Below are 2,860 nucleotides of genomic sequence, written 5' to 3'. Positions count from 1 at the left end.
GGCAGCAGCGGCTCAGTATTGGTGTATCAGGTGCAGTAATAGGGACACATACGGCAGCAGAGGCTCAGTACTGGGGTATCAGGTGCAGTAATAGGGACACATACGGCAGCAGCGGCTCAGTATTGGGGTATCGGATGTAGTAATAGGGTCACATATGGCAGCAGAGGCTCAGTATTGGGGTATCAGGTGCAGTAATAGGGACACATACGGCAGCAGTGGCTCACTATTGGGATATCAGGGGCAGTAATAGGGACACATACGGCAGCAGTGGCTCACTATTGGGATATCAGGGGCAGTAATAGGGACACATACGGCAGCAGTGGCTCAGTATTGGGGTATCAGGTGCAGTAATAGGGACACATACGGCAGCAGTGGCTCAGTATTGGGGTATCAGGTGCAGTAATACGGACACATACGGCAGCAGTGGCTCAGTATTGGGGTTTCAGGTGCAGTGATACGGACACATACGGCAGCAGTGGCTCAGTATTGGGGTATCAGGAGCAGTAACAGGGACACATACGGCAGCAGCGGCTCAGTATTGGGGTATCAGGTGCAGTAATAGGGACACATACGGCAGCAGCGGCTCAGTATTGGGATATCAGGGGTAGTAATAGGGACACATACGGCAGCAGCGGCTCAGTATTGGGGTATCAGGCAGTAATAGGGACACATACAGCAGCAGAGGCTCAGTATTCAGTATTGGGGTATCAGGGGCAGTAATAGGGACACATACGACAGCAGCGGCTCAGTATTGTGGTATCATGTGCAGTAATAGGGACACATACAGCAGCAGTGGCTCAGTATTGGGGTATCAGGTGCAGTAATAGGGACACATCCAGCAGCAGTGGCTTAGTATTGGGGTATCAGGTGCAGTAATAGGGACAAATACGGCTCAGTATTGAGGTATCAGCAGGATGAGGAGTTTGTGCAGGTTGGGAATTGATGATAATGGGGCTGGAATATGAGAAGTGAAACGTGTCTTTGTTGTAATTTCTGCAGCTGATTCCTAGGTGGAGAAGTCGCCATGTCGGTCTGGACCAGATGGAAAAGACGGGAAAAGTGAACGATTCTATCAGAAAGAATGTCAGTGGTAAGTTACCATCTGTAACTGTGCTGTAATCACTTGTATGCTTTGTAGGACTGGTACAGTATCTACCCCTATATGGTCACAATATGGTGGTAATATCAGTATTGGTCTTGTGGAGATGTTTTTTTTTTTTAGTTGCAGCTGGATCATCTGCTGAGGTTCTCCTACGTCCACTATTAGGCTATGTGCACACGTTCAGGATGTCTTGCAGAAAATTCCTGAGAAAAACCTGAAATTTTCTGCAAGAAATCTGCATGCTTTTTTTGCGCGCTTTTGCCGCGTTTTTGGTGCGTTTTTTATGCGTTTTTTTCCGGACATTTCCCAATGCATTTTAAAGTGGGAAATCCGCAAAAAAAGCGCAAAATTAATGAACATGCTGCGTTTTTTACCGCGATGCGTTTTTTTCGCGGAAAAAAGCGCATCATGTGCACAAAACATGCGGAATTCATTCTAAATGATGGGATGCTTATTGTATGCTGTTTTTTTGTGGTTTTATAATGTTTTTATCGCGAAAAACGCGAGAAAAAAAAAAAACAAAAAACAGCAACGTGTGCACACAGCCTTAGGATGCATCACCATAGTTGTAATCAGAGGTTAGGGGCCCACTCAGATGTCTCGCCCCTCCTGGGCTGAACACCTAGCTACGCCTCCATTCACTGTGTGTGTAACACGTGTGCTTATGTGTGTTACTCATAGTGTGTGTAATATGCAGTGTGTGCAAACCATGCAGTATGTTACACATGTAGTTTGTATATAATTTGAGTGTGACATGCAGTGATTGGGTAACCCGCAATGTGTTTAAAGTGCAGTGTGTGTGTAATGTGCAATGTGTGTAGCATGGGGTGTATATATGTGTATAACATGCAGTATGGGTAGAAATGTATATAGCATGGAGTGTGTGTGCTGTAAATAATATGGTACTGCAAGGGAACAGAGTGATGTATTAGGAAATCTCACAATAATTACATATATATATATATATATATATATATATATATATATATATATATATATATTTGATCAAGATTAATTCAAAGGTCTAAAATTAGGTTATCTAAATGTCCTTTAAATGATTTTGTGTGATGGTGCAACATGTTATCATTTGGGGTCCACCATTAATTTTTGCTCATGGCCTAACTTTGTCTGACACCAGCCCTTGTGATAGATCTGCATCACATTTCAAGAAGGGTGACCAACATTCTGGTTAGTCCTGAATCTGGATCATGGTCCAATGCCGCAGTGGGACCTTGAATGGTAAACGGCTGACAGCAATCCCTGGCATGGCATTACTGGCGTACTGAGATTCTATCAGCCCATCTCAGGGCTCAGTCTCCATTTTTGTGCACATGGGCTGTTCACTTTCAATTGCATCGTAAGCAATTGGGTTGTCACCAGTTGTATCTTCAGTTCCCATTATGGATTACTTCAAAATAATGGCATAATGATGATTCCATTTGTATTCTCCTAGGACATTTTGACACAGGTAGTATAAATTATATATGGAAATGAGTGAACCTGACTTCTCCCGGAAGTCCGTTTTTAGTGGTCGGAGTTCCGGGAGAAGAGAGAGATAGAGACTTTTGCAGCACCAAAGTTTGGGCCACCATTGACTTAAATATGGTTCTGTTTAAAGTATGGCTAGAGTTCTGGTACCCGAACCAATCTTTGAACTAAAGTTCGCCTAAATCTGACCAACCCAAACTTCCACGGGTCCTCTCATCCCTAATTCTATATTTCGTTAGTCACCTATGTTTTTTATAATAATGCGCATAC

Source organism: Ranitomeya imitator, chromosome 8 (assembly GCF_032444005.1).
Source record: "Ranitomeya imitator isolate aRanImi1 chromosome 8, aRanImi1.pri, whole genome shotgun sequence".
NCBI classification, from domain to species: domain Eukaryota; kingdom Metazoa; phylum Chordata; class Amphibia; order Anura; family Dendrobatidae; genus Ranitomeya; species Ranitomeya imitator.
The sequence above is the reverse complement of the archived record's forward strand: the minus strand, read 5'-3'. Positions refer to the sequence as shown.